Source organism: Physeter macrocephalus, chromosome 12 (genome assembly GCF_002837175.3).
Source record: "Physeter macrocephalus isolate SW-GA chromosome 12, ASM283717v5, whole genome shotgun sequence".
Classification (NCBI taxonomy): Eukaryota; Metazoa; Chordata; class Mammalia; order Artiodactyla; family Physeteridae; genus Physeter; species Physeter macrocephalus.
The window spans coordinates 6,946,695-6,960,811 of NC_041225.1; positions in this window are offsets into that span (position 1 = coordinate 6,946,695).

Here is a 14,117-nt window from a genome sequence, read left to right on the forward strand (position 1 = left end):
AATATAGTACATGTATGTAAATAAAATCTCAACATTTGCCATTTTCTCTATAAACAGCCCTCTTTTTTTGTATCACATTTACTTAGGTTTCTCCATTTTCTGTATCCTCATGAAGCAATTTTTTGTTTATTTGTTTTAAAATATCCATTCCATTACTCTCTAAGGCATCCTGATTGAATGACAATTTGTATATTCATAACTTATATAACACATTATTTCTTTAATATCGATCATCCAAATAGGAATGTGTATATACACAAATACTTGCTAGAATAATAGCTGACTGTGGACTGGACAATAAGACAATGAGAACTTCTCGGCTGGTTCTTTCCAAAGTGAACAAGTAAGGGAATCAATGTGAATCTCCCAGAGAGGTCTGGTTGTTGCCTCAGGATATGAACTCTGGCAAATATTTCCATCAGAAACTGGTGAGGGCACCCTTTATAGGGTGATAGATTTATTGATGGGAAAAGTAAGGTAAAGATATAATAAAGGCAAAACAGTAAATAAAGATGAGAAAAAAAGAAAATGAACATAGTAAATATGAACAATTGTTAGTTCTCAGAAAGATCATTTTTTTAAAGTAGATAAATGAAATAGAAATAATTTACAAATTCATACAAAAAGTAAAACTGAGAAAAGAAAAAGGATTCTGTGATGGAATCCAACACTGGATATAATGCTAGAGAAACATTAACCAGTTTAGAATAAATATAGATGAAATAAGGAACCAACAATGGGGACATTTTTTTCAAAGTAGTTGCTTTTGGGCTTCCCTGGTGGTGCAGTGTTTAAGAATCCGCCTGCCAGTGCAGGGGACACGGGTTTGTGCCCCGATCCGGGAAGATCCCACATGCTGCAGACTGGCTAGGCCTGTGAGCCACAACTACTGAGCCTGCGCGTCTGGAACCTGTGCTCTGCAGCAGGAGAGGCCGCGACAGTGAGAGGCCCATGCACCGTGATGAAGAGTGGCCCCTGCTCGCTGAAACTGGAGAAAGCCCACACACAGAAACGAAGACCCAACACAGAAAAAAAAAAAAAAAATTGTACAAAGTAGTTGCTTTTGAGTAATATCTGGGAAAAAGGAACAGACAATCTGCACATTCAAGTTTATGTTGCAAGTTTTATTTTCCCTAAGTCAATATTAGCCAGCCCTTCAAAGTTGCCTTTTGATGTATTATCATGTTTTATCAACTCTATTACTCAATTGATTATAAGACCCTTCATTAAGAATGAAGAAAAAAAGTTTAGCCATAACTCAATGCCTTAAAAATATATCACACAAGTGTCCTGTTGCTTTGAAATTTCTTCAGTCTATTCTAGGCGAGTTGGCAATTTCACCTACATTTAGTTGCATTGCTATTTGTGTATAGTAATAGTGTGTTAGCAATTCCATGCATGTATCTCAGAAATAGAATTTAATTCTCTTTCATCTACTTGTGAGTTTTGCCTTTTCTTAGGTTCTACATAGTACTTAAAAGTTGTTTTACAACAAAATGTGGAATCAGTATCATTCCTCCAACAACAAAGATTTCTTTCATTCACTTAAAATGCATGTTTGGCTGCTCTTTTTCTGAACCCTTCTGTGTAATCACAGAGACATTTCATTTTAAGAACGACTCATAGTGTAATCTCTGTAATGCCATTTTAAATGGCAATTAAACTCAACACATGTAATAACAATGAAGCACATTAAACAACTGCATTGAAAAATAAAATAAGAATGACCAAGCTTGTGTATGTGTAGGAACTGACAACTATGTCAAGACTCCCAGCTGGCTGACAGAGATTATAAAACACTACCAATAATGAGATAAAAATCAATTTTGTGTGTGCCTCTTATGAGAGAATGTGCATCTTAAAATCAATGAAGTACAGATCATATTTTTCTTCCAGCCCACTTCCATCTTCAGGATTTACTCCTTCCAGTTAGAAAAGTTAGTCCATAAAAAGAGAAAACACACAAACAAAAAAATAAATAAAAAGAAAATTGTGTTTTTGCTGTGCTTGGTCAGAGAATGTATTTGAATAAATTACAGGAACATCAATTGCTAATGATGTTATCAAGATAGCAACATAAGTTATTCAGACTTCAGTCCCCATCATAAGAAGACCAACTATCCTAAGACAAATAACCAGTGTGAAAATGCCAGAACCTAGGGGGTGAGGCTGAAGCATACCCCTGGACTACAGGGATCAAGAAGGGCCACATTAGAAGGGTAAAAGAGTGGCTACACACTGATCACATCACCCCTCCACTAGGTCAACACAGAGTGTCACAGAGAGGGCCCCCTTGGTCTTACGGTTTCTCCAGCGGGAAAAGAGCCTAACTCGGACATACAGCTCCTCCAGTGTTGTAGGATGCTTCCTGGGAGGCCCACTCAGGTCTTGCCTTATGGCAATCACTGGGGGAATCTGTGGGGCTTGACCACTGGGGGTCAGCAAGAGACAGAGAGGGTGTGGGGCTTACAGCAACCAGTGCTCAGACATTGGTAGATAGTATACCTGCTTGCAGTGTTGCACAAGCAGAGATTCCAGCCAGCAGCTGGGCCCATTTCCAGAGCTGAACTGGTGGCCCTGTCTGGCCAGGGAGCTCTTTTGGCAGTTCTATCTGATTTGGGGCCCTAGTCAATGGGCTATACCAGCTGGATCCCATTCTACCTGGACAGGGAAGCAAATTTTCAGCCCTGGCAAACTGCTGAGAATAGCTTTTACTTCCACCCATTCAGGAAGCCTGGCCAGAGAACCTGGGCAGCTTCAGAGCCCCTCCTATAGCCTCACTCAGGCAGGGAGCCAAACCAGCAGACTTTCCCAACTGTAGAGCACTGGCTGTGGTCATACATAACCACTGAGTCTGAACAATGACTCTGGGCAGACTTAAAGCCCTTCCTATAGCTCTGCTCAGCCACACACAGCCCAGCCTACACTGTTACCCAGCAGTGAAGCCCCGTGTACAACCCTGACTGATTGCTGAACACAGCCTGTGGCCTCATCCAAGAGGAATCCCAGCAAGTAACCTTAACTAATCGTAGAGCAGTCTCTATACCTGCAAAATCTTATAAATGAAAAAGAAAAAAAGAGTAGCTTTTGATCGACTCTTATATTAGAATCTTACAGTTCCATCCATCAGATTAAGCTTACCCAGCCTTCACAGCCTATTTCCTCAGCAACCTTCACATGTATAATCGAAGGTTATACCACACTGCAGTATATAATTAGAGGCCATTCCCAACCAGAGAGCCTGGCCAGCAACCTTGCATAACAGCAGAGGAAAGACAGTGACCTTTCTGATTACAAAGCCCTGCTTGCACTCCAACTTCCAACTTCAAGATAGAACTTCTAGTCCCATCTGAACATGGAGTCCAGGTAGTGATACCAGTTGGTAATGGAGCACATGAGACCCATATGACCAGGAGCAATGTCAGAGCCAAGCTTTATCCCTCCCCAACAGCAAATTTGGCAACAACCACTGGCACCACCATGCCAGGGAAAATAGGCGACAGCCTTGACTGACCAGAGGTGATTGCACAGTACAACTAGTGGCCCCACCAGAATGTGGAGTACAGACAGCAGCCCAGCCTGACCAGAGATCTCAATCAGTAATCCCATTTGAATGTGGATTCCATCCACCAGGTCTACCTAGTAGTGTAGCCAAGCTAGTGGCACATACCCTGAACTCAGAGCATGGGCCATGGCCTCAACAAACTTGAGACTCCATAGCAAGCCACACTTGGCCACAGACACTACCAGCTGACCTGTTCAGAACCCCAAGCTGAACTGACTGGTGGGTGTCTTTCCCTGATGAAGCATACCTGTAAAGTTCAGAAGAAGAGACCACTTAAGCAAATGAACCACTTAAGCAAATGAATCAATGCAAGGAATCAAGGATTATGAAAAATAAGATAAATATTACACAACCCAAGGAAACTAATAAAGGTCCAACAACTGACTCTGAACATGGAGATCTGTGAACTGACTGCCAAAGAATTTAGAAGAATCCTCTTAAAGAAGTTCATAATACACAGAAAACTAAACAAAATTAAGAAAATAATGCATGAAAAAGTGTTAAGTTCAACAAAGAAATAGAAACCTTCAAAAAAAATAAAAGGCAAAATTTAAGGGCTTAAGAGTATGATGACTAAACTGAAGAATTCAATAGAGAGCTTCAGTATCAGACTCCACAAGACAGAAGAAAGAATCAATGATCTAGGAGGCAGGACATTTGAAATTATTCAAACAGAGAAGCAAAAAGGAAAAAAAATGAAAAAGAAGAAACCTATGGGACTATGGTGCACTAACAAAAGAAACAATGTATTAATTTGAGATTTAAAGAAAGGAAACAGAAAGAGAAAGAAAGTCTATGTAAAGTAATAATGGCTGAAAATTTTCCAACCTGGGAAGAGATATGGACATCCAGATTCATGAGACCCAAAGAATCCCAAAGAGGTTGAGCAAAATGAAAGATTAAAAAAACTGAGGATTTGTTCTTTGAAAAAATACACACAATTAAGACTTTAGTTAGATTAGCCAGGGCAAAAAGAGAGAAGGCCAAAAAAATAAAATTACAAATGAAAGAGGAGACTATATAAGGAAAGAGACCACAGAAATACAAAGAATAATAAGAGACTACTATGAAAAAATATATGCCAACAAATTTGACAATCTGAAAAACAATCTGGAATAAATGGACCAATTTCCAGAAACATGTAACTTACCAACATTGCCTCATGAAGAAATAGAAATCTGAGCAGATCAACAATGAATAAGGAGACTGAAACAGTAATTGCAAACCTGTCAACATAGAATCAACTGGCGATTCCTATTAAAAAAAAATCTAAAGAAGAATGCTAATCCTTTTATATCTCTTCCAAAAAATGGAAGAGGAGAAAACACTTCCAAAGTTGTTTTACAAGGCCATCATTACCAGATATCAAAGCCAGAAAAGGACACGAGAAAAGAAAACTACAGGCCAATATCCCTGATGAATATAGAAGCAAAAATTGTCGGCAAAATACTAGAAAACCAAATTCAATAGAACAAAACCAGTTTAAACAAATTAAAAGGATCATACACAATGATCAAGTATGATTTTTCCTTCACATGCAAGGATGGTTCATCTAATACAAATCAGTAATTTTGATAAACCTCATTCATAGAATGGAGGAGAAAATACATGATCATCCCAATGGATGCAGAAAAAAAAAACTGACAAAATTCAACTTCCATTCATGGTAAAACTTTTAACAAATTGGATATAAAAGGAGCATACCTCCTCATAATAAAGGCCATATATGACAAGCCCAGAGCTAAGATTATACTAAATGGTGAAAGGTTGAAAACTGTTTTTCTAAGATCAGGAACAAGATGAGTACTAATTCTCACCACTCCTATTCAGGATGGTACTAGGAGTCCTAGCCAGAGCAATCAGGCAAGAAGAAGAAACAAAGGGCACCCAGATAGGGAAAGAAGAAATAAAATTGTCTGTGTTTGCAGATTACATAATTTTATATGTAGAAAATCCTACAGGTGCCACCAAAAATTGGTTAGAACAAGAAAACAAATTAAGTAAAGTTTCAGGATACAAATTCAGTATGCAATAATCAGTTGCATTTCTATACACTAAAAACAAGTTGTCTGAAGAGGAAATATGGAAGATGATCTCATTTACAATAGCTTCAAAAACAATAAAATAATTAGCAATATATCTAATCAAAAAGGTGAAAAATCTGTACACTGAAAACTTTATGATATTGATGAAAGAAATTGAAGAAGATAAAAATAAATGGAAAGATATTCAATGCTCGTGGATTGGAAGAATTAATATTGATATAATTTCTATGCTACCGAAAGCCATGTAGATTCAGTGCAATCTCTATTAAGATACCAATGACATTTTTTATAGAAGTACAAAAAAATCTTAAAATTTATATGGAATTGCAAAAGACCTTGAATAGCCAAAGCAATCCTTAGACAGAAGAACTAAACTGGAGGCATCACACTTCCTTATTTCAACCATTATTGTAAAGCTATAGTAATCAAAATAATATGGTTCTACAATAACTACAGAGATAGTCATGGAACAGAACAGATAGCCTAGAAGTAAACCCATGTATATATGGTCAACTAATATTACAAAAGGGAACCAAGAGTAATCAGTGGGGAAAAGATAGTCTCTTCAATGAATGGTGCTGGAAAAGTTGAATATTCAATGCAATGGAATGAATCTAGACCCCTTACACCAGTCACAAAGATTAACTCAAAATGGATTAAAGATAAATATAAGACATGGAACCATAGAAGTTCTGGAAGAAAACATAGAGTAAAGCCTCCTTGACACTGGTTTTGACAGTGATTTTTAAAAATTGATACCAAAGGCACCAGCAACAAATTAAGCCAGACTACATCAAACTAAAAAGCTTCTACACAGCAAAAGGATGAATAAGCAATATGAAAAAGCAATCTACTGAAATGGTTGTACAGGTAGAATATATTTGCAAATCACATATCCGACAAGGGGTTAGTATCCAAAATATATATGGAAGTCATCCAATTCAATAGCAGTAAAACAATGCAATTTAAAAAATAAGCAAAATAACTGAAAAGACATTTTTTCCAAAGTTGCCATTCAGATGGCCAACAGATACATGAAAATGTGCTCAACATCACTCTTCATCAGGGAAGTGCAATTCAAAACCACAATGAGATGTCAACTCACTCTTATCAGAAAGACAAGAGAATGGCTGTTAGAATGGCTCTTTTCAGAAAGACAATCGATAACAAGTGCTGAGGTTGTAGAGAAAAGGGAACTCATACACTATCGGTGGGAATATAAATGGGTACAGCCACTGTGGAAAACAGTGTGGAGATTCCTTAAAAAATTAAAAATAGAAGGACCACTTGATAAAATAATCCCATTTCTGGATATATATCCAATGGAAATTAAAACAGGATCTCAAAGATATATCTGCATATCTGCATTCCCATTTTCACTGCAGCATTATTCACAATAGCCAAGCCATAGAAACAACCTAAGGGTCTATCAACAGATGAATGGATAAATAGAAAGTGATATGTATATATATGTAATACATGTAAAAATGTGGTATGTAATGTTATACATATATATATATATATATATATATAATTCAGCCATTAAAAAAGGCAATCTCTCATTTGTGATAACATAGATGTACCCTGAGGGCATTATGCTAAGTGAACTAAGTCAGACAGAGAAAGAAAAATACTGTATAATCTCACTTACATGTGGAATCTAAAAAAACAAACTCAGAAGGAGAGTAGTGGACTGGTAGTTGCCAGGGTGAGGGTGGAGGTGGGGGGAGGTGGGGAGAATGGGTGAAGGGGTCAAAGGGTACAAATTTCCAGTTATAAGGTAAGTGATTTCTGAGTATGTAACATACTGCATGGTTACTGTATTTATCAATATTGTATTGTATATTTGAAAGTTGCTAAGAGAGTAGATCCAAAACATTCTCAACACACACACACACACACACAATTTTAACCATGTGAGGGGATGGACCTGTTAACTAACCTTATTGTGGTAATCTTTTCACTATATATGTATGTGTGTGTGTGTGTGTGTGTGTGTATATATATATATATAAAATATATATATATACACATATAAATTATATATATATATGTCCATTATATCACAATGAGTGATAAAAAAATAAAATACAGGAATGTCTAAATTCAACTGTTTCTTGACATGTAATTGCAATTTATTTCCTATTTTTCTCATGGCTCCCAGGCCCTGGTTGTTATCTTTACTATTTGTATTTGATAGATGAGAAGTTTGGTCATGGATTGTCAAGCTACAGTGCACTTCCCTCTACCTTTCTGTATAGTTGAAGAGCTATGAAGGGTTTTTACATGCTTACATTTTTTAACAGTTGAAAAAAGGCAAAATAAAAAATATATTTTTGATCTATAAATTTTACAAAATTCAAATTTTAATATCCATAAAAACTTTTATTGGAACAAAGCCTCATACATTTTTTTACTTACTGTCTGTGAATGTTTTTGCATTACATGGCAGAGTTGAGTTGCTCCAATGAAGAGCATATGGCCTTGAAATCTTAAACTAATCCTTTTTAGAAAAATGTTTGTTGACATCTGCTGTCTGTTAATTTCTTATGACCTTTTTGATTTGGTCCAAATAATACTGTATCTGGATGATTGTTTGGATTTTTTTTTAATTTACTGATTTCAAATTAGAGAAAGTATCCCCTCCCCTTTAAATTTTTACCTGTGTTCAAGTTATTCATTTCAGTATAGTGAAATATGCTAAAGTGCTCTTCCACCTCTTTCTTGGAACACATACTTGTAATTTTCTAAATAGACTAAAATTACCATAATCACTTCCTCTTTGACCCAAGAGATATTTAGAAGAGCTTTTATCTTTCTGGTTACTTCAGATGGTTTGATTTTTGTTGTTGTTGTTGTTCTTTTGTTTTTAATCTGATATATTTTGCATTGAATTCAGAAAACGTGGTGTGGATAATTTATAACCCTGCAAAAAAATATATATGATCGTTTTTTGAAAACAACTGAGGAATTTGAAAAGAATTTTCATTTTCAGTATGAATTTTCAGTGATGTATAAAGTTACATTTATATATTTGTTATATGTATTATATTCATTTTATCCTTACTTAAATTTTGCTTAATTCATCTCTCAAAAGTAGATGACATGGTCTTAATTTTCTGAGTAAACTTATTTTAATAACAGAGGTTTACATACATAAATCATTTTAAAAATCCATTCACCATCTGTTTCAGGAGGCCCTAAACTCTACTTGATAAAAAAGAGAGAGTCCCTGCTCTCATGAAACACTCATGATGGGAAATATTTTATGGAAACCTAAACAACGTAAAACAAAAGCAAAAAAAAAATGATTTCAATTCCTCTGAATTAGTACTAAAAAGGATAAGATACTACAGATATGCATTAAGGGAATTTTATTCTATCTGAAGAGCCAGGACCTCTTCCCCTTGTGTTTCTATTCTAGATGTTATTTAATATATGGTTTCCTAGTGAGTGTGTGTTCTGGGGAGGAAGTGGTAGCAGAATGAGAATTACAGGCAGGGGAAAAGCAAAAGTGTGAAGGTGTTGAGTAAGGAAGGAGCAGGAAGCTACAAGTGAAAGGAAATAACTAGGGTTGGAGTGAAGAGAAGAGAGAGACATGAGGAACACAAGGCTGGTCCTCTGTCTGAAGGACAGAGTACTGAAGATTCTGGGTTTTTTCCTAAGAGCAAGGGAAGGATTTTAAGCAAGGAGCACCATGATCCTATTTTAATTTTTTTCCATTTCAAATACATCTGTTTTCTTCAGTGGGAAGGATGGTTTGGAGAGGTTGGGCAATGTTGGATATAGGAAGAAAATTCAGGATGCTAAACTCTACCACTATTTACAAATGGGAGGTTTTTACTGTTTCTGTTTGTCAACTTGAAATCTACCCATTTTAAAGAAAATGTTATGACCACTTTTTTTGTTTTTCTGTGTATCCCTAGTGAGTTTACCCTGAATTTTCTGTGCATTTTGTCTGTATCTCCAGATTCACTATGATTTCTTTAAAAAGTGTATTGCTTGTGGGTGTATATTTTTATTTTTTGTACATAGCATTGTGTTACTTATTGCCTTGTGTTTTGCTGCTTCTAACTGCTGCCTAACTCTACATGATGTACATCCAGCTCATTTTACATATTCACTCTCCTAATCATTTACAACCAGGGTATTTAAAACTCCCCAAAATCACAAATAATGCCACAGTTATCATAGACATGTATTTCCTTTAATGGATATATGTGAGCTTTTCTTTTAGATATATAGCCAGGGTGAATTTCAGGGACATAGTATATATGCCCATCCCCAGACTGTCTGCCCTGACCTACCTTCCATGAAATGTAAATGAAGATATTTATTTTGTCACAGCTCACCAACACTTCATATTATTCAGTTTCTATTTTTTTTAATATTTGGTATAAATGATAACCAAAAAATTCATAATAAGAATTTCAAACATACCTAAAAATAGAGAAGAGTAAAATGGGCCCTTTTAAGTTAATAGTTATTTACATTTGCTTTAATTATTTTTTAATCATTTTGCTGATATATTTAATTCAAATCATAGTATGGTGATTTCCATTTGGTTCTGTAACAAATTACCAGAAATATAGAGGCTTGAAATCGCACAGATTTATAACCTTATAGTTCTGGAGGTCAGAAGTCCAAACTGAGTCTCACTGAGATAAAATCAAGGTATTGGCAGAATTCTATGCACTTCTGAATGCTCTAGAGAGATTTTATTTTCTTGATTTTTCCTGTTTCTATAAGCTGCTCCCATTCCTTGGCTTCTGGTCCCATTCCATTTTCAAAGCCAACCATGACTTCTGGACCTTTCTCACATCACATCACTGACACTGAATGTTCTACTGCTATCTTTTACATTTAAAGCATCATTGTGATTATGTTGGGCCCATCCAAACAATACAAGAAAAGTTCCTTATTTTAAGGTCACCTACTTATCAATTTTAATTCTATCTACTACCTTAATTCCTCTTTTGTAGTATAACATACTATATTACAGGTTCCAGGGTTTATGGTGTGGACATCTTTGAGGGGCCATCATTCTACCCACCACACTTAGAAATCATCCATCAATGATTCATTTCTAAAGACTAAGGACATTTTGTTATATAACCACAATACCAGAATCATGCCCAACAAGTGTTGTTGTTTGTTTGTTTCTTTTTTTAAAAATCAGGATCCAAGCAAGTTCTGCTCACTGCATTTGGTTGTTCTAATGTCACTTAAGCATTTATTACACTCACTTTTTTTTTTCAAGAAGTTGATTTGTTAAAAAGTTTTGAGTCCACCTTCCTGCAGAAAATCCCACTTTATGGATTTGTTCTAATGTTTCATGATTTTGAGGTAGTCATTGTAGTTCCTTTAAACCTCAAGCTAGATTTAAAGGCCAAAAGAGATTCAAGTTCAACATATTTGGTGAAAATACCTGTCAGTATTTTCTATATATTTCACGTTGTAACACGTTAGAAGGCTCATAATATCTCCCTGCTCTGCTGTACTGAGATGAGGTTTCAACATTCATTCTTAAGGTTGAAATTTACTTATTGACAACAGCTATGGAATTTCATTGCCTTCACTCTGCCACTGTTGGAAATCTTGGTGGATTTTTAAAGCATTATCCACCTAGCTATTATCTATGGGATACATAATTTTTCAACCACATTCAGTGTTGCCATCATTCAATTAGGCCATTCTGTCTTTCTATTAATTTGGTCTCATCCGCACTATATTTTTATAAGGCTTGTCTACAGTTTTTGGTTGGTGGATGGTGCCCTTTCCTGTTTCTCAGTGTTGTTACAGAATCCTCTATTTATTTATATACTGCTTTTGACATTTCAATGGGAATTTTTGAGGGCAGAAGACTAGGTTGGATACCTATGTCATTTTTTTTTTCAATGATTTTATCTGTAGAGACACAGATGATGTATTTCTGATAATAGTGTCTACTGATTAATAGAAAATATAGAAAAAAAATGACAGTATGCTTTTAGTAACTAAAATATGTGTGAAATATAATCAAAATAGAGAATTTATATGCATTTAAAAATAATTCAAATATGTAATATATACATATTGTTAATGCTCCGATAATGCCTAATACATGCATGGATTCATGAACTCCTTGCAATTTATGACTCTCCCTAGGGGTCTATGGACTTTAGAGTAGAAACCATGACTTAAGGAATATGATTTCCAATTTGGAATTTCAATGAGACTTATTATCTGAATTAATTCTTAATCCCTGGGCTGTGGAAGTGCAATTGAAAACTAACACTTTAATGTTTAAATGATTCAAAGAATGAATTACCTTTTCAGCAGCTAAATGTTACCCTAGGGGTGTAAAATATGTACCATAGTTTCCTAAATTATCCATTTTTTTGTCCATAAATGGCTTTGTATTCATTTCATTATTCAATAAGTATTTATTTTTTGTCTATATATCTTCTTGTTGTTTTGTTGTTATATGTTGGGGATATAACAGTAAGAAAAATCAATACTATTATGTTGTTCTTGCATATAGAGTTTGTAGTCAGTTCTGAGAATATGAATCTGATTTTCATCCCATTAACCTGGATAAGATAGGGATAATTTTGGTATTGAGGGCAGTTCTATTCTTTGGGACAAGTGAAGAGAAAGCCTGTATATTTGTTCTGATTAATTTATCTGTTCATAATAGAAAACACTAAATGAACAGTGGCTTAACTAAAAAAAAAAAAAAAAAAAGTATTTTTGCCATCTGGAGGTAAGGAGTCCAATTGCTGTCTATTCTTTGGGACAAGTGAAGAGAAAGCCTGTATATTTGTTCTGATTAATTTATCTGTTCATAATAGAAAACACTAAATGAACAGTGGCTTAACTAAAAAAAAAAAAAAAAAAAAGTATTTTTGCCATCTGGAGGTAAGGAGTCCAATTGCTGGTATGACTCTTTTCCACTTTAGGTACTTTACTGATCAGGGTTCAATCAGGGAAGTGGAAACACTAGCAGTTTTTATCAAGGGATATATAATAGAAATTAGATATTGCATAATTTTGGAAAGGGCTGGGAAGTAAAAGTCCAGGAGAGTGTTGAGGGATGATAAAATTTATCTTTGACCAACCAATCTGAGAAGCCAGGCATATCGAGTGGCTAAAATGGTACTACAGAGAAACAGCTCATGGGGTAGTCTATGGAAAATCCCATTTCTGTGTGTTACCTTCTCTGTGGGTCTACTGCCAAGCTTCTCCTGGAAGGCCCAGAGCTGCTGTTGGCTGACAGGATCAGCATCTGGGAAGAAAGTCTGGACACAGAGCAGAGGAGAGCTAGGGCTGGAACCCATTGGCACCTCTGCATCTGCCTGTCACAGTGTCTGACCTTGGTGACCATCAGAGAATAATGGCTTCTGCCTGAGTGCCATCCTCCAAATGTCCTGCAAATTCTTCTTTTGGAAAACTCTATCCCAGAAACTTCCAAAGAATATGATTCTGGGAAACTAAACTAAACTAAGTCAACATAGCTCACTACCAAAGGTACAAAAGCCCAGCCAGGAACACAAAAGCAAAGCAAGTAGGCAGGGGATTCACTTGGATGATAAGGAGTCACTTAAGCAGGTGGTTCACGTGGGTACAATATTGTGAGAGAATTTTAAGAAGTAAGATTAAGAAGGTTAAGTGGTAAAAATTGTGTGAGATATTACCAAAAAGGAGGGGGTGTCAAATATATTTTAAATATAAAGTGTAGATATAGAAAATATTAAGCATTAGGATAACATTGTAAATTATAAGATTTAGTTAGTGACTTCTGGTTCACTTTTTCCTTTTGATCTTTATTTTACATCATTGAAAAAAAAACCAACAACCTGAATTCAGGACTATTTTGCCTTTTTTCAGACAGGTACGCTATCTGGATGAGCTTAGGGAATGAGCACTGAAGTACATATTGGACAGTGATGGAGTGTGCGTTCCTAATGCGTTTGGCAAGTGCTCTGAGGGAAATTACTTTGTTCTTATTCAGACAGACACCATCCTGTTCTCCCTAAATAAAATGTCTATAGCCAGTCATTTCTGTGTGAGGACGAGGGATGGTGGGTATTGAATAAGAAGCAAATATTGTTGAGATTTATTAAGATGAGAGTTAAGCAGTGAAGAGACACACTTGATACAGTTTTTTTTTTCCTGGTAGCTCAGCTGAATTTTGCACTCTGAGACCCAATTGGTTGTATTCATATCTATCCAAGGATGCCGCATCATTAGGAAAATGCCTACGGCGCCTAGGAGAGGAAGATGGGAGTTTGCAATCCAAGAACTAGGGTGAAAAAAAAAACACCAGGTTCTCATAGGAAATGCCATTAAGGATAATACCCTCCAGTAAAGCTGCATTCCCTTCCACAACTATATCACAGTGTTCCACATTGTGCTTTCTGAAGAATATCTTACAGGGTAGAGAGGAATAAAGTAGACACAGATTCTACCTGTGAATGTTAGGGAAAATATATAGTTTAAACACTAAACACTAAATTTTGCTCCAG